Genomic DNA, 26,507 nt, shown 5'->3' with positions numbered 1-26,507 from the left:
GTCCTAGAATGTACAAAAGCCCACACTCCCGGTAACCAGCACCAGAAAGGCCTAATTTGCTTGTGGGAAGCGGTAGAGGGGATTAAAATTCAAGAGAGAGCAGAGCAAGCACCATTGCTCCCTCTCTAACCCCACCCCCACATATAGCATCACAACCCAGCAACTGGGTTGACTCGCCCCGGTGAACACCTAAGCTTTTGCCCATCATATGTAACAGGCATGAAGAGACTAAAACATTATGGCTCAAGCAGAAGAACAGCTCAAAGGCCCAGAGCTAATACTTCTAAGTGACAAAGAGATAGCTAACCTATCAAATGCACAGTTTAAAACACTGGTGATCAGGATATTCACAGAACTGGTTGATTTCAGTCACAAATTAGATGAAAAAAAATGAAGGTTACACTAAGTGAAATGAAGCAAAATGCACAGGGAACCAATAGTGATGGAAAGAAAACTGGGACTGAAATCAATGGAGTGGACCAAAAGGAAGAAAGAAACAACCAAACAGAAAAGAATGAAGAAATAAGAACTCAAAAAAAATGAGGAGAGGCTTAGGAATCTCCAGGACATCTTCAAACATTCCAACATCTGAATTATAGGGGTACCAGAAGGGGAAGAAGAACAGCAACAAGTGGAAACCTTATTTGAAGAAATAATAAAGGAGAATTTCCCCAATATGGCAAAGGAAATAGAATTCCAGGAAGTCCAGGAAGCTCAGAGAGTCTGAAAGAAGTTGGACCCAAGGGAACACGCCAAGGCACATCATAATTACATTAGCCAAGATTAAAATGAAGGAGAGAATCCTAGAAGCAGCAAGAGATAAGGGGACAGTCACCTACAAAGGAGTTCCCATCAGACTGTCAGCTGATTTCTCAAGAGACCTTACAGACAAGAAGGGGCTGGAAAGAAGTATTCCAAGTCATGAAATCCAAAGACCTACGTCCAAGACTGCCCTATCCAGCAAAGCTCTCATTTAGAAGGGAAGGACAGATAAAGTGCTTATCAGATAAGGTCAAATTCAAGGAGTTCATCATCACCAAGCCCTTATTATATGAAATGTTAAAGGGACTTATCTAAGAAAAAGAAGATAAAAAAGATGAACAGTGAAAGGACAGCAAACTCACAGTTATTAACAACTACACCTAAAACAAAAGCAAACTAAGTGGACAGCTAGACCAGGAGAAGAACCATAGAATTGAAGGGTTATCAACAGGGGAGTGGGAGGAGAAGTGGGGAGAAAGTACAGAGAATAAGTAGCATAGATGGTGGGGAGAAAATAGAGAGGGAGAGGGCAAGAATAGTATGGGAAATATAGAATCTAAAGAACTTGTGACACATGGACATGAACTAAAGGAGAAGAATAGAGGGAGGGGGTGTGTAGGGTGGAGGGGAATAAAGGGGAGGGGAAATGGGACAATTGTAATGGCATAATCAATAAAATATATTTTAAAAAATACCACAGGCTGGTTGGCTTAAACAGCAAGTATTTATTTCCTCACAGTTCTGGAGAAGTCAGAGACCAAAGTATCAGTAGGGTTGGTTTCCTCTGAAGCCTCTCTTCTTGGCTTGCACATGGCTGCCTTCTCATTGGGTCCTGACATGCATATGCATCCCTGATGTCTCTCTGTGTGTCCAGAATTCTTTTAAGGATACCAGTCAGATTGGATTAGGGCCCACTTTATGATCCCACTTAACCTTAACTATCTCTTTAATAAAGTCCTTATTTCTACATAATGCAGTCACATTATAAAATACTAGGGATAATGGAGGAGGACACAATTCGATCCATAACATGTAGACACCAAGTTTTCTACCAAGTACAGCAAAGGAGTACGGGGCAGTTGACACCAAGTAGTAAGGTCCAGGCAAGGTGTGGGGAGGAGTACCTTGATCATTCCCTGGAGGTTAGTACCATCATTAACACACAGGGAGGAAGGAAGGGGAAGGGTCCCTGAGGAACGATCAAAGACCCAATCATCACTCCAAAGTCACATGTTTTTTAAAAATTTTCTACAAACAATTGCATGATCATGCCTGTGTAAAACATGCAATAAGGGCAAAACATTAAAATATTTAGAATTTACTAAAACAGAGTCATCGTTGCCCCCTGGTGGGTCATTCAATAATTGTCTGTTTGGGGGTGAGGAAAGAATGAGGTCTTCCACTAAGCTGCAGAGCAAGTATTACTGTGATCTTATTTCCAGGGCTCAACATATCTCTGAATATAACAAGGGTTCTGAAATTTTAAATGTTCCCCTTGTTACCATGTGACAGTATGCTCTTAGCCACTGTAAGACAGAGAAACAACAACAGCAGGAAGAGGAACATAGGTTCCAGGATCAGCTGGGCATTTGTGGCAGGGCCTCTGCAATCAGTGGGCTAAAGAGGGCAGGTGATTGGAATTGGGACAGGGGTCTCTGGGTTGAAGAAGAGGGGACCCATCAAAGTGAGAGTCTGGGGGACAGAATTGACTCTCTGGGGGAATCAATAAGAGGGTGAGCATGAAGAAGACTCAAGATGAGTGGCAGAAGGTGGTCCAACCAGCAAGAAGGCCAAGATTAGCAGAGTACAGGGAAGATAAGCAGCTCAGTTGTGGGCCAGCAGCTACTGAAGCAAGCTGGGCCACCAAAGTCTTCCCTTATTATAGGTCCTACTCATTATATCAGGCCCCCATCCCACCTCCAAGTTTTTAGTGGCCCATAGTTTCCTCTTGAGGACCCCTGAGAAGCCTTTGAATTTTCCACAAATAGTTGTTTCCCAGTTGACTCTTCCTTATTCACAGAGTATAACAGAGAATGGGCACCACTGGTCCTGGGCCTAAGGCTGAGATTGGAACTGCTTGTACTTTGGGATGCTTGGATAGTCAGGTTTGACTAGGGGAGAAATATAAGGGTGGATAATGTAGAACTCATTGGCAAAGCACTCACCCATGACGGAGAGTTTGATGTCCTGGCAAGGACTCATGGAGCCAGGCCTAATGTGCTGCTGGAATGGCTGCTGGAGGCTGGGGAATGGAGGATTGGGGAGAACAAGCAGTGACTGCAATAAATGAAGTGAACAGACCAGAACTGATTAGATATTGGGTAAAAAGCCAGAAAGTTCAAAGTGTCAGGGACGGGGCAATGTTAGGATAGAGTTACAATGTAAACACAAATAAACTGCTACTTGACTATGTTCCCTGGGGAGGCTCAGAAGACATTCCTTCACCAGGAATACACTGGTGAGAAGGGACACTAGCATCTTTGAGAAGATCAATAGCAGTTGTTTCGTAGACCAGGATTGACAGTAGGAGATGCTGTGATGGAACTGGGACCTCCAGTTCAGAATCAATGAAGATGTTAAGATTCTGATATAGCTGAAGCCAATGACGATATTTAATTGACCTGGGCAAGACTGAAGTAATTGCCATAGTGAGCCATGTTATGGACTGAATCGTGCCTCCCTAAATTCATATGTTGAAGCCCTAACCCCCAGTACATTTGAATGTGACCGTATTTGGAGATAGGGCCTTTAAAGAAATAAGTAAGGTAAAATGAAGTCACATGGGAAGGCCCTAATTGAATATGTCTGGTGTCTTTATAAGAAGAGGAGTTAAGGACCCAGACATATATGCAGAGGGAAGAATGTGTGAAGAGACTCTACAAGCCCAGGAAAAAGGCCTCAGAAGGGAGCAAGCCTGCCAACACTGTGATCTTGGACTTCTAGTCTCCAGAATTTTGAGAAAATAAATCACTGTTTTTTAGACCACCTAGTCTGAGGTACTTTGTTATGGAAGACTGAGCAGACTAATATAAGACACTATGCAGCAGAAAGAAAGAAAGAAGGAGCTCCTACCCTTTGGGACGGCATGGATGGAAATGGAGAGCATTATGCTAAGTAAAATAAGCCAGGTGGTGAAAGACAAATGCCATATGACCTCACCTGTAAGTGGAACCTAATCAACAAAACAAACAAGCAAGCAAAATAGAACCAGAGACATTGAAATTAAGAACTGAAAGTAACCAGAGGGGAACTGGGCGGGGATAGTGGGAGGAAAAGGGAAAAGGGTTTTTAGGAACATGTATAAAGGACCCATGGACAAAAACAAGGAGGGGTGGGAGGTGGGGATGGCTGGGGTGGAAGGCAGTGATGGGGGGAAATGGACACAACTATACTTGAACAACAATTTAAAAAAGAAAAAAAACCCCACAAGGCTAGAGTAGCAACCTGAATGCCGTGACCTGTAGAAGTCCCTAGCAAGGGTTAATATGCATTGTATTCTTAGGGACAAGAAAGATGGACAACCAACTAGGGTGACAGTTGACTTCTATACTCTACAAATTTATAGTTGGGAAGCAAAAGGCTGATGTCAGCCACTGTAATGGAAAATCATGATCCTTCATTCAGTTTCCAATCTAATTAAAAAAAAGGCTGGGTGCCTGTGGAGAAGAACTCCATAATGCCAGTGTAAGTATGTATAATAAATATTCCCCCAGTGCTTCCCTAAGGGTGCCAATGTCCATTTACCTTTAGTTATACTAAAAAGGGTGTTGAAGAAAGCTGGTTATTCACGAAGGCCAGCACTCACATGTAATGGATGACAAAGAAGCTGCTATGGACTGGATGTTTGTGTCTCACCCAAATTTATATGTTGAAGTTCCCCAAATCTCCAATGTAATGGTATCTAGAAGTGGGGCCTTTGGGAGGTAATTAGGGTTAGATTAGCTCATGAGGGTGGAGCCTTCATTATGGGAACAGCACCCTTTTAAAAAGAGGAAGATGTCAACACCTGTGAAACTGGGTGAGTTTAAAGGATGGTGTTGCTCTTGGTTTAAAGTCTTCATAAATGAATGCTGAATGTTGGCTATTTGTTAGAAGAATGCTCTTAAGAAAGGAATTTTAGTACTGACATTAATGGAATTCTGTAAATACTTTAGTAAATAATAACCCATGCAGCAGGGACTTAGGAAGAAGCTTAGGGCAGAGATTTCTTTCTCTTCTAGGGCTATAGTTACCATCTGTTTAAGATTATTGTTTTCTATCATGGAACAGAGTTTTGTTCTGTACATAAACTGAGTAGCACATGATTTTTTTAACCTACCAACTCAATAATACTGAGTTATACCTTCATACTGATGTGAAAACATTGTGGAAAGCATTTATGTCAGATCTCAGGGCAAGGTGAAGTTGACTGCAGTGAGGCCACACAGACTGAGGATCTGAGAAATGAGCTGGAGTCTTCACATGAGGAGCAGCAACAGGCACTGAGGGACAGATATACTTTTAGAGTCCCAGATAAGGTGGCAGCTTTAGGTTTGGCTGTGTGGACAGTGTGGGTTGAGGATTTCCAACCTGAAGATACAAGAAGCATATTGACAGAACCTTAGAGCAGGGAATGAATTAGAACCGTCGCAGTGCTATTCTGAGGAACCAAGCCCTTGGTAAAGGGGGAGGAAGGTCAGTACAGGGACCTAACAATTTTGGTGGACACCCTGGAGTCTCTACTGGAATATAACTGCTACTAGAAAATGATGTCTTCTCCCTTCTCTCCCTGACACACACACATAAGGAAGCCCAATGTATAGGAAGGAACATAGGTTTTAGAGTCAAGCAGACCTGGGTTCAAGTCATGGTTCTGTCACTTCTGTGGCAGAACCTTCTGTGTGACCTGGAACACATTACTTACCCTCTCTTATCTTCAATTCCATCATCTGTAAAATAGGAATAATAAGAGTATCTACCTTATAGGATATTTTAGGATTAATGGAATCCTAAAAAGTGAAAATTAACTTATTACACTTTCACTTATTACAGTGCAAGTGTAACAAGTTTATTGAGTTGTCTTAATTCATTGGGGATATATACATAAAATTGTTTCACTTTATCCCCCAACTCTGCTGTATCACTGATGAAGGCATAATACCATATTCCACTGAGATATAAAACTTTTTGCCTGCACATTGTGATAGTTTCTGGCAAGCTCATGGGCCTCAATCTTATTATCATTTTGGGAATTTCCCCAGACTTGCAGACATATGCCATATATACATATATGCATGAATATATATATATATATATATATATATATAATTTATTTATTTATTTTTAAAGAGAAGGGAAAGGAGGGAGAAAGAGAGGGAGAGAAACATCAATGCGTGGTTGCCTCTTGTGCACCCCCTACTGGAGAACTGGCCTGCAGCCCAGGCATGTGCCCTGACTGGGAATAAAACTGGTGAGCTTTTGGTTCTCAGGCTGGTGCTTAATTCACTGGTCCACACCAGCCAGGACCACATATATCTTATCTACTCCTGAAGAAACAGAAAATTGATGGCCCTGTCCTTTCCATCTCTCCACATGAAGTCCCCCAGATCTCCAGCTCTCTTGCCTTGGGGAAGGGAAACATTGCACATCCTCAGACTAGACCTCTTTTACCAACCGGGCAGCTGGTTTTTCCAGGGCAATATCTGTTGGCTGGTATCTGGGCCTAAGAGTCTGGTCTTCTGAACTTAGAGTATGGGGTATTGAGTATCATTTTCTTAGCTGCAGTTCCGAGAGAAAAGGTAAGCTGTAGAGACAGAAACCAGATTAGTGGTTGCTAGGGGCTCAAATTTGGGGTTAGGGGATTGACTGAAAGAATATGAAGAGACTTTTGGGGGTGATGGAAATGTTTTATATCTTATTTTTTTAATTTTTTATTGATTATGCTGTTACAGTTGTTCTATTCCCCCCTTCATTCCCCTCCACCCTACCCCTCATCCCCACCATTACCCCCCTTTAGTTTATGACCATGTGTCTCAAGTCCTTTAGATTCTATATTTCCCATGCTATTCTTGCCCCCCATCTATTTTCTATCTACTGTCTATGTTACTTACTTTCTGTACCTTCTCCCCCCTTCTCCTCCTCCCACTCCCCTGTTGCTAACCCTCCTTGAGATCTTCATTTCTATGTTTCCACTCCTGATCTAGCTGTCCTTTTAGTTTGCTTTCGTTTTAGGTGTGGTTGTTAATAACTGTGAGTTTGTTGTCCTTTGAATGTTCATGTTTCTTTAACTTCTTTTTCTTAGATAAGTCCCTTTAACATTTCATATAATAAGGGCTTGGTGATGATGAACTTGAATTTGATCTTATCTGAGAAGCACTTTATCTGTCCTTCCATTTTAAATGAAAGTTTTGCTGGATAGAGCAATCTTGGATGTAGGTCTTTAGATTTCATGACTTGGAATACCTCTTTCCAGCCCCTTCTTGCCTGTAAGGTCTCTTTTGAGAAATCCGCTGACAGTCTGATGGGGACTCCTTTATAGGTGACTGTCCCCTTAGCTCTTGCTGCTTCTAGGATTCTCTCCTTCATTTTAATTTTGGCTAATGTAATTATGATGTGCCTTGGTGTGTTCCTTCTTGGGTCCAACTTCTTTGGTACTCTCTGAGCTTCCTGGATTTCCTGGAAGTCTATTTCCTTTGCCAGATTGGGGAAGTTCTCCTTTATTATTTGTTCAAATAAGTTTTTCACTGGTGGCTGTGCCTTTCCCCCTTCTGGTACCCCTATAATTCGGATGTTGGAACATTTAAAGATGTCCTGGAGGTTCCTAAGACTCTCCTCATTTCTTTGAATTCTTGCTTCTTGACTCTTTTCTGTTTGGCCATTATTTGCTTTCTTCTGGTCCACTCCATTGATTTGAGTCTCAGTTTCCTTTTCATTGTTATTGGTGTCCTGTGCAATTCCATTCATTTCAATTAGTTTCGCCTTCATATGTTTGTCTAATTTGTGGCTATAATCAACCAGTTCTGTGAGGATCCTGATCACCAATGTTTTAAACTGTGCGTCTGTGAGTTTTGCTATTTCTTCATCGCTTAGATCTATTGGCTCTGGGGCTCTGAGATCCTCCTGCGCCATTCTTGGTCTGTTCTGGCCCTTTAAGTCCGAGAAGTGGTGCCTTGGACTCCCAGGTCGCTGGGTTGTGAGGCTGTATGTGGGGGCGTGGTCAGAGCGGGGAAATGGCGGCCCTCTCTGCTGTTTCTCACAGCTGCGTGTGGAGGAGCAGCGCCTTAGGTGGTTCACCTGGGCCGGGCTACTCAGAGTCGCTGGGTTATGACGCTGTATGTGGAGGTGGGGTCAGAGCAGGGAAATGGCGGCGCCCTCCACTGCCGCTTGCCGTGGGGACCTGCCGGCTCGGTCCAACCGCCCACTCCCTCGCCTGTCCACCCGCGCACAAATGCACGACCTCAGTCAACATGCAGCCCCGCTGCCCCGCTGTCTCCCCCGCGGTCGCTCGCCTGGTCGCTCGCTCGGTCGCTCACTAGGTCCGACCCTGCGCCTGGATTCTGCAGGCCTTAGTCCGTCTGACCGAGACCTCCTGTGCAACCCTGCTCCGCCAGCCGCTGGTTTCACCCCTTACCGGTCAGGCTGAAGAATTTGTTGTTAACGGACTTCCGAAAAGTTCAATTTTCCGTGTTCTGGCTGTGTTTTCTGTTGCTAATATTTAGTTTTCTCTAATCTTGGTTGTATGAGAAGGCACGGCACATCCACCTATGCCTCCATCTTGGTGGAAGTCCTATATCTTATTCTGGTGGTGATTTTTGTGATAAAACTCATTGAACTGTGCACCTAAAAGTAAATACTTTTATTGAACCTAAATTATACTTTAATAAAAGGGAAAAATGGGAAAGTGTATTTGGGCATCTAATAGTATCTTATCACTAGGTAAACAGCTTAGTGCCTGGCACACAGTATTTAATAAATGGTAGCTGCTGTTCCCATTAAGGGCCAGCTCTGTTGGTGATCTGCCAGCAATGTCATAGTCACAAAGTTATCTACTTACATATTTAGTCACTCCATTGCTACCTTCCCTGGACTGTCCTGTTACCTGTGGCTCCCTAGTATAGCACCATTACTGCACAGTCTAGTGATGTTGTTATTTATGTGGGCATCAGGCAAAGGGGGAGTCTGCTTCAGCATTCCAGCTCTGGGTCCCTGAAAGTTTAGAGCCAAGGTGGAGGGGGAGAACCCCTCCTGAGAGGACCTCCAAGGTCAAGTTGCTGACCTCTAAGAAAGCCTGTGTAGAACCTCCCAGAAGATTGGCTAGGTTGGTACTTTGTTCTGTGCTTACAGGATTGTCTTCCTGATGTCCCTGCAGAGAGGCATGAGGTCATATTGAGCCAGACTCACTTATTCTCATTCCCAGAAGCCCTGCACTCAGCACAGAGGATACAGTGAAATAAGCAGGACAAAGAGACTTGTTTTTAGCTTACTACTGACTCAGGATAGCAGCTGATAAGGCCTTATGTATGGCATATGCTTCCTTATTTCCATTAGAAACTTTTACATATTTTATATAAACATTTCAAGCTCTAGACCCTTGACATTTCAAAAAGGAGGCTTTTGAATAGCTGTTAATAGAGTAAATGAGTGACCACATGGTGTGGGCAAGCATTCTGTAGAAGATGGATATCACCCTATCATTTGAGATTCCCATATAATTTGCTTAACCTCCTGTCTACATCCATACAAACCCCAGTATGTGTTTGGCATCCCGAGGAGAACTTGATTTTTCTCCTAATAACACACTTTTGGCTCCAAGTTCTTGCTTGAACTGAATTAACTTAGCAAACAGATGTTCTCACCACCTCACCTTCACTGACACTATTTCCCACACTAGAGACAGTGGAATGTCACAATTAAAAGCCCAGCCCTGGGTGCACATTTGCATCACCTAGGGAGCCTTTAAAACTTCCAATGACAAGGCTGCAACCCAGTGTTGTCAATGTTTTTTAAAGTTTCCTCGGGTGCTTTTGTTGTGCTGCCAAAGTTGAGAAATGGTGATTTTGAACTTCAGACAGACCTGGGTTTAGTCCTGGCCTGGTCCACTGGCTGTTGATGCACCTTGAATACATTACCTCAGCTTTCTAAATCTTAATTTCTGCATTTCTAAAAGGGTTTGCCTAAGGAGTCTATGAGTTAATCCCAATAAGGATAGTGCCTGGCAGAGAGTAAGCATCTCATAAATGGAAGCTGTAAATACATTTTTCAGTTAGCAATAATTGTACCTGGTATAAAACTCATTGGCTACGATATTACCACTGCACAAAGGTTGTAAATATATTTTATAATATACTCTATTGCTATTATTTATGGTGAATAATGGGCAAGTTAATGCCCTTAAAACCATGAGCCCAGGAAACCAGTGCTCTGAATAGAGAAATAAAACAAAATAAATTTTAGCCACAAATATTTATTGTTATTTTAACTCTTGGTAAGCTTTGAGGAGATGAAGAGTTGATGTGATCTAAGCTCTCCAGGGACTCACAAATCTAACTGTGGGGAGAATAGATGTATAGGCAAAGAAAAACTTAACCTTAACTTATGCTACAGATGATAAATAAATTCAGACTCTATCTAGACTGGCAAGGACAGTTTTCAGATTAGGATGTTGCTTTGAAAGGACCTTGTATTTGAAATATGAGTCGGGTTTGTTTGTTTATTTTGGTCATTAGATTCCACATATAAGTGAAATCACACACACCACAATGTACAGATGATGTACTATAGAATTGTATACTTGAAACCAATTAAAAAAGAAAAAAGAATTGTATACCTGAAACCTATATAATTTTATTAACCAATGTCACTCCAATAAATTCAATAAAAATTTAAAAAGAAATATGGGTAAGATTTGGACTGGCAGAGAGGATTGGAGAGAGCACCTCAGAAAGAGTAAATAGCTAGGTACAGAGCCAATGCCTGGAATAAAGATTGGTGGATTACTCTGACTGGAATACATGGTTTGTTAGGGAAAGCACTAGGGGTAAGTATGGAGAGGCAGGTTCAGGAAAAACTCAAATTCCAGATGAAGGGCTGTGGACTTTATCCTGTAGGTTCTAAAGAGGTGTATGTATGTTTGCATGTTATGATTGAATCCTTTGGGTGCTTAATGAATATATGTGTGAAGGGTCAAGGATGTGAATTAATTACATTTTCCCTATGAAATCCGAACCAATAGAGAAATATACTCGTGAATCAGAATGTCTGAACTTTGTTAATAACAAAGTTGTGTTGGAAAACATAGTATAACCCCAAGACCGAAATGTACTTCTTACTCTTTTCTCCTAAATTTGATGAAATTAGTCATTTAGTCACAGGCAGGAGAAGCCCTGACCTGGTTGCATAAGCAGGAAGCAGAAAGAATATTTGCTATTCATACAGAGAAATGGAGCAAGAGGTCAGGCCATTTATTTGCAGTGACTTTGAGCATATTAATTCTTCCCAGAATGGGAACCAATGAAAATAGGCTGTTATAAAATAGCATTTTTAATATAATTTCAGGAAGTTAACTCCCTTGGAATTCATGAACCCCAGAATAGAGATCCCTAATGTAGGCAATTATAAGTCACAAATTTTTTTAGCAGGAGAATGAAGTAGTAGAATTATTCATAATAGCCAAAAATTGGAAGCATCCAAAATCTCCTTCTACTTTCAAATGGTACATCCATATGTTAGAATACTACTCAGTTATAAGAAAGAATGAAGAAGATATACTGGAACACTTGTACTTTTTAATTTATACCCTTCATTAAGAGAAAAACAAATAAATTTATCAAACTTAAGAGGTAGGTGATATCTATAGATAAGTGGTTTTCATCAAAATTCTGGAGCCCAGCCCTGGCTGGTGTGGCTCAGTGGATTGAGTGCCAGCCTGTGAACAAGAGGGTCACTGGCTCAATTCCCAGTCAGGGCACATGCCTGGGTTGTGGGCCAGGTCCCCAGTGGGGGCCTTGTGAGAGGCAACTGCACATTGAAGTTTCTCACCCTCTGTTTCTCCCTCCCTTTTCCTCTGTCTATAAATAAATAAATAAATAAAATCTTTTAAAAAACACACACACAAAAAAGGGGGAGGGATTTGGAGGAACAAATAGGAAGGACACAGGGACGAGAACTAAGGGGGTGGAAATGGGAGGGAGGTGGGGAGCAAGGGGCGGGGGAGGCTGGGATGGGAAAAATAGACAAAAAACTGTACTTGAAAAATAACTAAATAAAATTAATTTAAAAAATAAATAAAGAAAAGAAAAAAATTTAAAAAAAGAAATATAATAACCCTATCTTTCTTCTCTTTTACCCTGACTTCCCACAGCAATTAAGATTGTGATTATGGATTTCTCTCTGAGATAAGTTCTGATTTTTTTCTCCTGAAAAGACATCTAAAGGACTTCTAAGGTCTTTTGATTTGTTTTTGTACTTTTCTAATTTAAAGAATTATTCATAACTCTTTTGACTGGCATTCAACTCACTTCGAGTACAATGCTTATAAACCAGTTAGAAAAGGCCTCAGGAAGGAAACATCAGGAATCTGATATTTCTTAAATAGATGATTACAAAAACATTAGTATTTTAATCATTTATTCTCACCAAGAAGTTCTCGTCTCTAGAAATGTGTTTGTCTGTCACCGCCTGGCTTATTTCAGTCAGCATAAATACCATATGATCTCACCTTTAACAGGATCCTAAACAAGCAAGCAAAATATAACCAAAGACACTAAAATACAGAACAGGCAGACAAGGACCAGAGGGGAGAGGGGAGGGAATTTCATGGGGAAAGGGGAAGGATTTACAAGAACAAGTATAAAGGACACATGGACAAAATCTAAAAGGGGTGGAAATGGGAGGGAGGTGGGGAGCACTGGGGGAAGTGGGCTGGGATGAGAGTAAAAAGACAGAAAACTGTACTTGAAAAATAATTAAATAAAAAAATAAAATAGAAATGTAAAAAAAAACCACACACACACACAAAAAAAAACCCTGGAGCCCAGAGGGAGAAAGGACTTTGAGTTTATGGGGCTCTCAGCTCATTCCACCTTGTTAATGCTGAAGCATTTTCACTTTTATCTGTTATTTATATTGGGTTTTAGTAACTGTATTAGTGAGGATGAGAGACAGACAGATAGAATGAATTGGAAAAACCTATAGTTCCCTTTCTGTGCTTTAACTATCCCATAGAACACTCATGACAATCTGATACAAGATGAGGGCGATTCTCCACCAAGCAATACTCTGTGACTGACACCAGCTGGGTGTCAAAATCACAGGTTAAGGGCTCAATCACAAGATTGCTCATCAGCCCCAATTCAGACACAAAAATTGCAAGTTGAGCTTGTTACCTGTGCTTCTGACTGAGAGTGTATAAATAGGAGGCTTTGGACTTCTGGCCAAGATGGAGGTGTAGGTAGATACACTTTGCTTCCTCACACAAACCAAAGAAGGAAAACAAGTAATTTAAAACCTCAAAATAATCAGAACTGCTAGAAAAAATGAACTGTATGGAAGTATGACAACCAAAGGAGTTAAAAAAGAAACATTCATTGAGACCAGTAGGAGGGGCAGAGATGGGCAGCCAGGGCAAGGCAACTACTGGAGGATCAGGTGGGTGAGGTACCAACTGGCAAATCAGGTGGTCCTACATTTGCATGTGGATAAACGGAGGGGGGGGTTGAAATAGCTGGAGAAACTGCCAACTTCAGAAGAGAGTTTGTTAGAGAGACCCACAGGGTCCTAGAATGTACACAAGCCCATCCACCCAGGAATCAGCACCAGAAGGGTAAAATTTGCTTCTGGGTAGTGGGGGAAGTGATTGAAAGCCAGCTGAGAGCTGAGCAAGCAGCATTGTTCCATCCCTGATCCCTCCCCAATGTATAGCACTAATGTGCAGTGCCATAGATTGCCCCACCCTGGTGAATAGCTAAGGCTCTGCCCCTTACTATGTAACAACCATACTGAGACAAAAATATATGGCCCAAATGAAAGACAGATCAATGCTCCAAAAATAACACTGAGCAATGAAGAAATACCCCATCTATCAGATGCACAGTTCAAAACACTGGTAATCAGGATGCTCAGAAATAGTTGAGTATGGTTGCAAAATAGAGGAAGAAGTGAAGGCTTTGAAAAGTGAAATAAAGAAAAATATACAGGGGACCAACAGTGAAGGGAAGGGAACTGAGCAGATGTAAGAAATAAACATTCAACTGGAACAGAATGAAGAAACAGGAATTCAAATAAATGAGGAGAGGCTTAGAAACCTCTGGGACAACTTTAAATGTTCCAACACTAAAATCATAGGGGTGTCAGAAGGAGAAAAGGAAGAGCACAGAATTGAAAACTTACTTGAAAAAATAATGAAGGAGAATTTCACCATCTGGCAAAAGAAATAGACTTCCAGGAAGTCCAAGAAGCTCAGAAAGTCCCAAAGAAGTTGGACCCAAGGAAGCACACACCAAGGCATATCATAGTTACATTACTCAAGATTAAATACAAGGAGAGAATCTTAAAAGCAGCAAAAGAAAAAAAGACAGTTACCTACCAAGGAGTTCCCATAGGACTGTCAGCTGATTTCTCAAAAGAAACCTTGCAGGCAAGAAGGGGCTGGAAAGAAGTACTCCAAGTCATGAAAGGCAAGGACCTATATCCAAGATTACTCTATTCAGCAAAGCTATCATTTAGAATGGAAGGGCAGATACAGTGCTTCCCAGATAAGGCCAAATTAAAGGAGTTCATCATAACCAAGCCCTTATTATATAAAATGTTAAAGGGACTTATCTAAGAAAAAGATGATAAAACATACAAACAGTAAAGCGACAAACTCACAACTATCAACAACTGAACCAAAAAAGAAACAAAAACAAACTAAGCAAACAACTAGAACAGGAACAGAATCACAGAAATGGAGATTACATGGAGGATTGTCAGCAGGGAGGGGATGAAGGAGACAGTGGGGGAAAAAGGTACAGGGAATAAGAAGCATAAATGGTAGATACAAAATAGACAGGGGGAGGTCAAGGATAGTATAGGAAGTGGAGAAGCCAAAGAACTTATATGTGTGACCCATGGACACAAACTAAGGAGGTTGGGTTCTGGTGGGAGGGGGTTGCAGGGCAGAGAGGAATAGAGGGGAGAAAAAAAATGGGACAACTGTAATAGCATAATCAATAAAATATATTTAAGCCCTGGCTGGTATAGCTCAGTGGATTGAGTGCGGGCCTGCGAACCAGACAATCGGGGTTCGATTCCCAGTCAGGGCACATGCCTGTGTTGCAGGCTGGTTCCCTGCAGGCCAGTTCCCAGCAGGGGACACACAAAAAGCAACCATACATTAATGTTTCTCTCCCTCTCTCCTTCCCTTCCCCTCTACAGATAAATAAATAAAATCTTTAAAAAAATATATATATATATATTTAAAAAAATAAAGTTTATCTTATCAGGGTCAAAAATTAAAAAATAGGAGGTTTTCATGACCTCCTCCTTAAGTTTCATTAATTTGCTACAGTGACCCACAGATGTAAGGGCAACACTTATGTTATCAGTTTAATAAAGGATATGATAAAGGGTATAAATGAACAGCCAGATGAAGAGATATATTGAGAAAGCTTTTGGAAGATCCCAAGTGCAGGAGCTTCTGTCTCTGTCGAGTTGGGTGTGTCACCCATCTGGTACAAAGATGTGTTTACCCACCTGGAAGCTCCTTGAACCTCATATTGGGACTTCGAGGAGGCTTCATGGTGTAGTTATGATAAATTATTAACTCCTTTTTCAGCCCCTGTCCTCTCTCTAGAGAATGGAGGGTGGGGCTGAAAATTCCAATCTTCTGATCATGGCTTTGTCTTCCTGGTGGTCAGCCCCCATCTAGTAACTATCCTAGAGTGCACCCCCCAAACCCACATTTTGCCTCATTACAACAAAAGATACTCCTACTGTTCTTAACACTTACAAATTTAGAAGAGTTCTAGAAGCCCTGTGTTGAGGGATGGAGACAAAGAGCAAATAGATATTTAATGGAAGTTGGTAAGTTCAAAGATGTACAAGGTAGATTGGCAAGGTGGAGACCCAGAATTGCTAATGATTTAGTGTTAGTCTGAGTGCAAAGACCTGAGAATCAGGAGAGCCAATAATATACTTACAGTCCAAAGGCCAGCAGGTTTGAGACACAGGAAGACTGGATAATTCAGTTTGAGTCTAAAGATAAAAAAAAATTCAATGCTACACTTTGAAGACCATCAGGTAGAAATAATTGTCTCTTATTTGGAAAGGGTCATCCTTTTTTGTTTTATTTAGGCCTTCGACTGATTGGATTAGGCCTACCCATATTAGGAAGGACAATCTGCTTTACTCAGCCTACCAATTTAAATATTAATCCATCCAAAAAATTCTTACAGACACCCAAAATAATGTTTGATTAAGTATCTCGGCACTCTGTGTCCTAGTCAAGTTCACACATAAAGTTAACTATCACAGTGACTAAAAAATGTTTGAATATCATTGACCTGCTAAATATCCACCATTTTACTGATGAAAGTGTTGAAGTCAGAAGGAGAAAGGCCATTGGTGTTCTGATTTTCCTCAGTAGATCTACTTTTGCTGATTCAATTCAGGTACAGGGCTTCATTCTCTTATGGGAGCTCCAGGGCAGAACCTATTTCCTTGCTTTTTTCATTTTCTAGAGTCTACCACATTTCTTGGCTTCTAACCATCTTTCTCCATTTTCAAAGGCAGCAATGATAGATTGAGCCTTTCTCACATCAAATCACTCCAACACAGACTTTCCTGACACCCTCTTTCACTTATAAGCTTGCTTGTGATTACTTTGGACTGACCAGGATCACCTCCTCATCTTGACCTCAGCTGACTAACAGTCTTAGTTCTATCTACAACCTTAATTCTTCCCTGAGAAATAACAGCATATTCACAGATGCTGGGGATTACGAAATGGACATCTTTGGAAGTCCATTATTTTGTCTTCCTTAATGTTACTGCCAAAGACATCTGAAAGAACCTCTCTCTTCACATGATCTGTTTCCAGAGGGATACTGGCTCCCTGGCCAATGTCCTTGTGCCTCTACAAGAGGTTCTTAACCTATTTAGCCAGTATTATCTCCTCATAATTTCTTCTTTTACTGGTTGTTCTACATGGAAAGTGAACATTTGTTTTGGGGCTGAGATTATAGAACCACAGCTAACTCAACCTACCTAAGGTCAGCTTCTCATTAGTGAATGGCACATTGAATCAAAATTATAAATAGTTCCTATATACTTCCGGGCCTTTTAATTTACTTTTCCTTCTGTTTTTGAATGTTCTTTCCCAAGATTTCTTTATGGATATTTTATTTCTTTGAGGTTTCTGCTCTATTCCTTCACTGATTACCATATGAGAAATTGCATATCTCTGCCCCACTCCATGTCTGTTTCTTTCCATCTCTTTATTCTGCTTCATTTTTCTTCTTAGCATTTATCATGACCTCACATACATCATATATGAAATTTCTTTGCTTGTTTTTAATTTTTTAAATTTAATTTTTAAAAAGTAAGTATAGTTGATACACAATATTATACTGATTTCAGTAGTACAATCTAATGATTCTACATCTACATACCTTACAATGTGATCACCACACTAGGACTATTAATCTGTCATTGTGTAAATTTATCACAATATTATTGACTATATCCCCTTTCACCTTTTTTTACCCACCCTCTACCCTTTTTTCTTTCTCCTCTCACTAGAACATGAGCTCCATGAGTAGAATTTTTTTCTTCACTGCTGTAGCACCAGCATCTAGAACTAATTCTGTCACTTACTAAGTGCTTAATAAATACTTGCTGTAATGAACCCCCTTCTCTCTATCCCTATTGACACAAATTTTGAGTGTTCATCATTGCTTCTCATTTGGATAATTGAAACAGTCCTCTAACTGGTCTCTAGGATTTCCCATTGCCATTTCTGCAGTCAAAATGATCTTTCAAAACCACAGATCGAATTATGACATTCTCTTGCTCAAAACAGACAAACAAACACACAAACAAAAAACTTCAATGGCTTCTTATTTTCTTCAGGATAAGATAACACGGCACCAAGTCTGTTCATAATCTGGTCCCTGTGTACTTGTCATTCAGTCATGAAATAAAGTACTTCGTGCGTACCTACTCTGTGTCAGATACTGTTTCTAGGTTATGAAGCCACAATAGTGAATGAAATATGGCCACCACCCTCAAAAGACTCATAGGACTAGCTCATAAGTCTTGAAATTGACTGGTACAGAGAGTAGGGTGGGTTAAAGGATGGAAGTCGAGGTGGCACAGCTAGGTTTCCTAGGTATAAGCAGCAGCAGCATTTGTAACCAGCACCCATCCCAGGAGCTGTTCTCTTAACAAAGTAGAAAATTTACCTTGGGTAAATTGAATATGGAGATAAGGGACAGAGTAGAACAGAGCCTGGGATTTACTTTTGTGCTCCGCAGCAGACCTACAGGGAAAACAGGAAGAAGCATCCAGGGGTAAAATACATAAGAATGAAGTCCTCCTTGCATTAGCAATGGGGGTGCTGGGAGGGTGACCTGAGCTGGCTTCTCTGCCCAGTACACAAAAAGAAGTCTGTTTATTAGGGGACCCATCTACTTATACAGAGGTTTCAGTCAGGCAATCTTTTCAAGGAAGATAATTTTGAAGAAATAGTTCTATACAAAGGCAAAGCTATTTCTCCTATTCATCAAAGTCCTCTAGATATAAGCATAAACGATCAACAAAGGAATGCCAAGTATTTGAAGGAAACAGTAACATAAAAGAAGTCCAAGATGAACAAAGAAATATCTGATCCTGAAGAAACCAGATCAAAGCATTCAAAGGATCAAAAAGTATCTTTAAAAAGTTTCCTTATTTAGTACTCCCACAGAGATGAGAGAATATATTACATACACACGGCCAGAAAGGGAATCAGAAAATGAGAAATTCATTGTATAAATAAAGACATGATTAGAAAGTACAATGATATGAAGGACACAGAAAGTTAAATTAGATTTTCAGGAAGATATAGAAAGTATGAAATAGATTTCATCTGTAATAAAAAGCTCATAAAAGAAAATATTTTCAAAGCAGCTTTTACAATCATTCATAAAAGTCCTGCTTTTGTTTTTTAGACCTACAACTTGTTCCATATTTGGTGGCATAAGTGTATCACTGTTAAAAACAGCAACCCTCAAATCTGGAAAATCTCTGAAAGTTTTGATCTTCATATCATAGGCAATACTTAGAATGAGTAACTAATAAAATAAAAAGTAGTCACTTATAGGAATTGGAATTATCCAAATATTTAAGAGAATACAGGGGTATTTCAATTTATACAATTAGAGATCAATGGATGTAGTCACAATTTTAGGAAAAGAAAGATAAGGACCGTAGAGAGTAGGGGGAGGGGTTTATGGACACTCAGAGCTTTAGCACAGAAACTGGCCTCCTCCACAGAGGAATGGAAATTAGTTTAAAGGTCATGAACAAACTCTTCTCAGAGTTTCCAAAGTTATATGCTTTTTTTTACAAGTTTGGCAAAAATATTTAATTTGAAAATTATTTTTTTACATTTAAGAATGATCTATAATGTCACTTCTACATAACTGGAGAATATCTTTTTAAAAAATATTTTATTGTCATTCAATTACAGTTGTCTGCATTCATACCCCACCACTCCCCCGCACCCCAGCCAAATCCACCTCCTTCCCTTGCTTTCAACCCCCTTGGTTTTGTCCACATGTCCTTTAGGCATTGCTTCAGTTGAACAGACTTTCATTAATAGGAAAACAATAGCTGCCTTACAAAAATCTTTTTAAAATGTGCCATATAAATAGTTTTAGAGAAAACAATTCAATTCAACTACTATTGGGGTAACAGGCAAACTGTTTTAGTCTTGACCAGGATGTAAATGCTGTTCTCAAGTAAATGTGTAGTCTTAATGACGTTCTAGGGCTTTTAGACACAAGTTCCCATAGAGATATGATGACCAATAAGAAATCACTTGTCAGTGCCTTTGACATTTTGTGAGTGATGTCTGTGTAGCCTTACCAGTATGAGCTCTACTTCTGCATTTGATGCTTAAGACTATTAAGACTTTGGACAAGTGAGTTCTCTGACCTGTTATACATTCAAGAAGTTGTGACTATTATTAGTATTATTACTATTACTACTATTATAAATTCCCACTTAAAATGGGGATAATTAAGTACTTACCTCATAGAATTTTTATGATAATTAAATGACATAGCACACTTAGAACTTTAGCATGTAGTAATACTCAGTAAAGGGTAGTAGCTATCAGGAGCAATAGCAGGTGTGAAAGTTAAATTATAAAGTCAGCATGTCAAGACAAAATCACCTGATCAACTAAACAAACAAGCAAGCAAAATATAACTATAGTGGCCTGCCCAGGAGGGGAGCTAGGCGCTGAATCAATAGGATGAATGGCTAATAGCCTGCCCAGGAGAGGACTCAAAGCTGAGTCAACAGGATCAGGGAGAGCAAGTAACTAAGTAACTGAGGAGTAAGAACAAAGAAATTCTTATTAACTCTTATCAGCAGTTCCTCTTTCTTGCTTTTGCGCCAGAAGCAAAGGTCCTGGCAGACTGCCCCTCACCCTTATAGACAATTGTTCCCCACTGATTGGGGCCCAGAATTTGGAGACTGACTCTTCTGAGTCCGAGTGCGTAAAATAAAGTTCCACTCCGTACACCCGAAAGTGGCTACAGAACCAGAGTGGACAGAACCAGAGTCAGGGTTCTGCCATTTTGGGTAAAATGGATGAGCCACTTGAGTGCCCCACCATGGAAGACAAAGCATTCATGGGTGCTGCCATCTTGGAACTGGCTAAGGCTTCTTTTCTGATTATGAGCTGTATGCTGCTGCTGTGTGGACACTGCAGCAGTCAGGTTCTCTGTGTAACTGGTTCTGATAGGAATAGCTCTGGTTTTAAAGGGCATAAACTGAGGTCCAAGAGTGACCATCTGATTTATAGGGTGTTTGCAATGTCTAAGCATCAGAAAGCTGCAAGACGTCCCTGCAAATCTAGGGATTTTTAATAGAAGATACCTATAGTGCTAGGGACTTTTGGCTGCCACATACTGGGTTTCAGTACTGAGTTTAAGTATAGTCCTTCCCTTGTGGGAAAAGAACCAAGAATAAAAGAGAATAACGGGTAAATCTAGATGAATATATATATATATATATATATATATATATATATATATATATATATGATATAAAAGTTTTAAATCTAGAGTAAAGGAAACCTCAACTACTTGTTTTCTGGTTTTGTGGGAAAAGAGCAAATTTCTCTGCCATTCGTTGTTTCTGATCAAAAACCCTGTGTACCTGAAGACCTATAAAAGGTCACTGTAGCCGGTTGGGGAGGATGCCTTTGCCACCCGGGACCCAGGAAGGGTCATTTTGGGCTGATAAGGGTTTCAGCCTGAGGCAAAGCAGCATGTCTCTGCCAAGAGACCAGGCCTGAAGGAGCATGTCTCCAAACCTGTATTGTAAGACCTAGTGAAGGTCACTGTAGCCAGTTGGGGAGGATGCCTTTGCCACCCGGGACCCAGGAAGGGTCATTTGGGGCTGATAAGGGTTTCAGCCTGAGGCAAAGCAGCATGTCTCTGCCATGAGACCGGGCCTGAAGGAGCATGTCCCTGTGAGGCACCAGTGGACGCATTGGTGCAAGAGAATGCCTCTACCTGTGTATTGTTTCAGAACTCTGTGTTTCAGATTTTGCTCTGTATCTGCTCTGAGAAAGGAAATTGAGGATTCCAGAAAAGTCTGAAACTTCATACTTCATAGGAAAGTCAACAAGGGAAAGTATAAGATGGGTAAATAAAGTAAGTGTGTGAAATGTAGAAATTTGCGAAAGTTTTGGAAAGGAATTTTGTGGGGTTAGTAATGGAAAGTATAAGGCATGGAGATGCAATCTTTGTGGGTATTAGAAGGAAAAGGATTTTCCATCACGCTTTGTATTTTTCTCCCTACCTGATCCCTCCAGAATTTGGCATTCTGAAGGAATGAATGATGACGTAAGGTTTCTTTGCATAAAACCAGTAAGACCAGTCTTTAGGAGTGGTTTTGTTAACCAAGACTTTGACTGGAATGTCATGCCTGAAGGAGGCATGTATGGGTTCTGGTCGTTACCAGAAAGCCCTGGGATTGACTTGTAAAGCTAGTGAAAGCCCATGAGAAAAGCCTGGTACTTTGGTTGGTTGTGCAGTTCGTGCCAGTCTTTCCAGGGAAGGAATGAAGGTTGCTTTTCTGAAAGATGGCTAAAAAGGAACCTGTAAGCACAATGGAGGCTCAAGGATTTGAATGAAATAACTGGTACAGGCAAAGCCAGATGACAGATGTGTGGTTCTGCTTCTGTGCCCCAAGGGGCGGACTGAGAAGTCAATCTAAGGGTTCCCTGTGTGAGTTCCAGCAAAGCGGACTTAAGGATCAGAAGTGATCCAGGCTGCTCTTGGTGTGTTTATGCAAATGAACAGCCAAAATCAAAAGTGGGACCCAAAGTAGTCCCTGTAATAACAGTGAGGGTGATCTTAAGGAGAAAAATTATAATTCAAGGATAATCACAATGCTCAGTATTGGACATCAGAATGACTCAGCTAACTGTCCTGAAAGTTTATTTTCATTTAAGAGTTGAAACCAGGTTTGTGATATCACCAAAGATGTACAATGTACAGGTGCAAAGGACCTATCAAATTGCTACTGTAAATGTCATTACAGGAAGGACCTTGAAATGGAATGTCTTCTCAAAAGACAGTCTCACAGGCACAGAGACTGGTTTAGAGATTGTTGTGTGAATTAACCTATGTGTTCTTCTGTTTTCATAGGGCGTTTGCCTATGACCTGCCTATGCCTATGAGTGATTGGTTGCAACATAGGCCTCACTTAAGGAGCCCATCTTTGTCATCGCCCCCTGAGACTCAATGGTTTGATTGAACTAAGTAGTTAAGTTGATAAAGGGTTGAGGCAGTCTATGGGCTTCACTTTAGAACTGATTTTCCCTTTTCTGTCTTGATAGCTTGGACAGAAAGGGCTCAGAAATCTAAAAGGAGGGAAATCCTAATGTATTCCCCTCAGCCCAAGTGAAGTATAGTGGGCCACAAGAGTCTGGGATAGGTATAGCATGCCTTGTACACCTTCCACTAGATAAGCCATTCTTTACTGAAGTCCCTGCCTTTGTCATTTAATAGTAATGATTTAATTGTGCTTCCAATTTCTTGCCCAATCTGTCACCTCCAGAATATGACCTGACCAGAAGGCCAATGGTCCAGTAATGCCAGCCTTTGGACACCAAGCCTGCGACTTCCTGGTGACAGCCAACTGATCAGGGCCTGTAAGGTCCTTCCCCTTGCAGGAAGGACTCCCTCCATGCTGCACCCCCCTCCTCTTTCAGGGTACCCCTGACCCAAAGGTAGGTAGGACGACGTCTGTGTCCCACTGGAAGTAGTTACAAAGAAGATGAGACCTTCGTCCATTGTCCTTTATATAATTCCAGAAGGAAAGAGTGGTATCAGAACCCCTCCCTGATAGTAAATCACAGGAGCAGAAAAAAAAGAAACCTCATTAATGCTTTGAATCCAGGGAAAGGGGGGACCTGTATGTTCCTAGGAAAGGAATGTTGCTACTATATAAATCAGTCAGGGATAATAGCTAAGAAACTTAAAGAAATCAGAGAGAGTATAAACCGCCGCACCAAAGAAACAAAGTTAGAATTAGAGAAATTGAGGAATACATCCTCAAGCCTGGCTCCAGTGGCTATTTCCCTTTCTAGGACCCCTAATTCTGCCCCTGTACCCTGCGGATCATAGTCCAGAACTTAGAAGCAACAGTTACCTTCAGGGCAATTGCCAGGATCCTGTCCCTCCAGCAATACTGTTATCAGAAATTACAACAGCCCCCTGATGTACAAGAATAACCATAAAGTGATGCTAGAGCAGTCAACAGCACTGTCAAGCATCAAAAAGGGGGGATGTAGTGGCCTGCCCAGGAGGGGGCTCACAGCTGAGTCAACAGGATCAGGGAGAGCAAGTAACTAAGTAACTGAGGAGTAAGAACAAAGAAATTCTTATTAATTCTTATCAGCAGTTCCACTTTCTTGCTTTTGTGCCAGGAACAACCATCCGAGTTGCAGACTGCCTCTCACTTTTATAAACAATTGTTCCCCACTGATTGGGGCCCAGAATTTGGAGACTGACTCCTCTGAGTCTGTGCGCGTAAAATAAAGTTCCATTTCATACACCCGAAAGCGGCTGGGTTGTTTTCTATAACATAACCAGAGACAGTGAAATAAAGAACAAACTGATAGTAACCAGAGGGGAGGTGGGAGGGGATAATGGGGGGGGCAGGGAGAAGGGTTTTCAGGAACATGTATAAAGGACACATGGACAAAACCAAAGGATGGTAAGATCAAGGGTGGGAAGTGTGGATGGCTGGCAGGGGGGAGTGGTGGGGGAAATGGAGAAAACTGTACTTGAACAACAACAACAAAAGTTTTAAAAAAGACAAAATCACCTTAAAATTATTCCTGAAAATCCCTACAAATTTCCCATAAAGTACACTATCTGTGCTTTTGTGTATATCCTGTCCAACTGATTTACTTCTTTTTCATGCTCATCCTATAGCATATACTTACTGAATGAAATGGCAAGTGAAATTGCTCTTTGTGTTTCTTTTACTTTCCTGTATTGGGATGGGAGGGAGGAACGGCATGAACACACAGTTGAATTGGTTTTAATTATATGCAGTATATGGGACACCACTGATTTATTAGTGTTAGAAAGCTGGCTTGCTTCAGGATCATCTACTGTGAACCCTACCCTTTACTACTTTCTTGTTTTCTGAGACAGAAGAGATGGAAAGTTTTTAAAAACTTGACCATGAGATTCTTTTCTATAAAAACTACAGAATTTTACTGTTTGAAAGGATATTGAAGGTATTGGCCAATGCACTAGAAAAGACACTGGGTGTTCGGGCTGCCTGTCACTGCCAAACCCAATAAGCAATGACAGTGATTGAATCTTTATGGGTGCTTTATTCAGATGGCCATTGATCTGAGAAGATGGTGGGTTCATACCCTAACAGACCATCTTCCCTTCTTTTTCCAGCCCAGACTAACAGGGAATAAACAAGGTGTGGTGAGGGCTTTGGATTTCAGGGAGGATTAGGTGAAAGAAGCTGCAATATTCCTGTCCCAGGCAGTTAGCTGTTCCCAGAGGCGGTAGTCATCTGTCTCTTCCTGGAACACAAAGGTCCAGACGCCTCCAACTTGTCCCCAGGCGGTAATCTTTAGCAGTGCCCTGGGAGGTCAGCTGTTTTCCCACGAGCCAGGATGGGTCTTATCTGTAGTTTCTGAAACAAAAGCTTTAACCATATACATTACTTGCTGGGCTTATAACCTTTTACCTTACACTAAAATTTTCCAACTCTTGAGTCCCCAATCAAACTCACTAGGTGACAGAATATGAGTTCAGGTGTGACTGGGCTACTTAAAGCCAAATGAGCCACTTAACTCTCTGCCTTTCTGTATGCTTACAGGGGGAAATGATAGCCTATTGTTGCCTATTTGAAAGTTGTGGAAAGACTTCACGAGATAGTAATTATCACAATAAAGATATCACTAGAAGCTAAAATCTCCTGAAGACTAAGTTATCTCATTTAATTCATACAATACTCTTGAATCAGGTGGTGTCTATAATTATCCCTGATTTATATGTGGAGTAACAGAGACACCAGAAGCTGTGTCAAAACACTTGAAAAACTCTAAAGGCTGTGCAAGTGTAGAGAATGATTGCGATGAAGATGTTGAGAGGTAGAAATATAAATGTGATCTTTGGCAAGTTACATCCCAAAACTGGGCTTAGTTTTCTTATTTGTAAAATGAAGTTTAACTCTTTCAAGGTACATCCAAAACTTCAAGTATAAATACAAAAGCTTGGAGTAAGGTTCATGGTCTATACACTATAAAGTAAATATTTTTTAAAAAAATTCAGATAAATTTACTTGTCAAGCTCTCTATGACAGCTCTATTAGGTTCACATGTTGAAGCATGAATGACGTCTCACCCATTGTCAAACCACATCTTTCTTTTATGTTTATTTGACGAGCATGAATGCTTCAAGATATTTTCAATGTTTCCTCCTTAGAGCACAATAAAAGGACCAAGGAACATTTTCCAGTAAAGGCTGCTTAGTGTGGATTATAATTTAATAATATATGTGTGGTTACTTTGTTGTGCTTACTGAACTATTTAATGTGCATTTTTCTGTAAGGCAAAAAGAATGTATTTCTTTTCCCATGTTTTAATTGTAAACATAATATTAAAATTTTTTCAGAAAGAGAAGGAAAGGAAGGAAGTGTGGAGAGAAAAGGAAGAAAAGAAAGAAAGGAGGGAGAGAGAGGAAGGAGAGAAAGAAGGAAGGAGAGAGGGAGAGAGAGAGACTGATTCTGCTCCAACCCAATCCCAATATTTTTCATTCTCAGATGCTTCTTTCAGTCCTCATTCAGGTACATTCAGGTTTTTCCCTAGTTCATTAATTCAGTCCACAGGTATTTTTAGGCCATACCATGTATCAGGCAGTCACTGTCTAGGGACTGGACATGCAGCAGTAAGATTATTGCAGCCCTAGTTGCAAGCTCTGTCTGTGTACATGCACTTTTATCCCCCCTTACCTTTTCTTTTTTGTGATTTA

General features: G+C 40.7%; 1 pseudogene; it reads right to left on the bottom strand.

The window, feature by feature from the left end:
* Positions 1 to 9,950: 9,950 nt before the first annotated feature.
* Positions 9,951 to 10,064, bottom strand: LOC128626941 (uncharacterized; annotated as a pseudogene).
* Positions 10,065 to 26,507: the final 16,443 nt, after the last annotated feature.

This window comes from Artibeus jamaicensis, unplaced genomic scaffold (genome assembly GCF_021234435.1).
Source record: "Artibeus jamaicensis isolate MK-2021 breed Jamaican fruit bat unplaced genomic scaffold, CSHL_Jam_final contig_240, whole genome shotgun sequence".
Lineage (NCBI taxonomy): Eukaryota > Metazoa > Chordata > Mammalia > Chiroptera > Phyllostomidae > Artibeus > Artibeus jamaicensis.
Note: the sequence above shows the minus strand (reverse complement) of the source record. Positions and strands in the feature narration are given on the sequence as shown.